Here is a 321-nt window from a genome sequence, read left to right as displayed (position 1 = left end):
TAAACTGTCCCCGCGAAATTGCAACTCGCCGCCACCGCCGCCGCTCCGCTCTGGGCTCTCAGCCTGAGCCGGCCCTGTCGGGACTAGGGCTGCGAGCAGCCCACTGCTGCCCGCGGGCGCCTGCGCACTGGGACCCTCCCGGATCTGGGCGGGAGGCGGGGGCAGCCGGGAGAAAGGAGCGCTGCGGGGGGGAAAAGGGCCAAACCCTGAAATTACCCGGATGTGGTCCCCGCGCGCGCATGCTCAGTGTCCTTCCGACAAGTTGGCAGCAACAACACGGCCCTGGTCGTCGTCGCCGCTGCGGTAACGGAGCGGCTCGGG

Source organism: Microtus ochrogaster, chromosome 18, assembly GCF_000317375.1.
Source record: "Microtus ochrogaster isolate Prairie Vole_2 chromosome 18, MicOch1.0, whole genome shotgun sequence".
In the NCBI taxonomy this organism is placed as follows: Eukaryota; Metazoa; Chordata; class Mammalia; order Rodentia; family Cricetidae; genus Microtus; species Microtus ochrogaster.
This window is presented reverse-complemented; position numbering follows the sequence as displayed.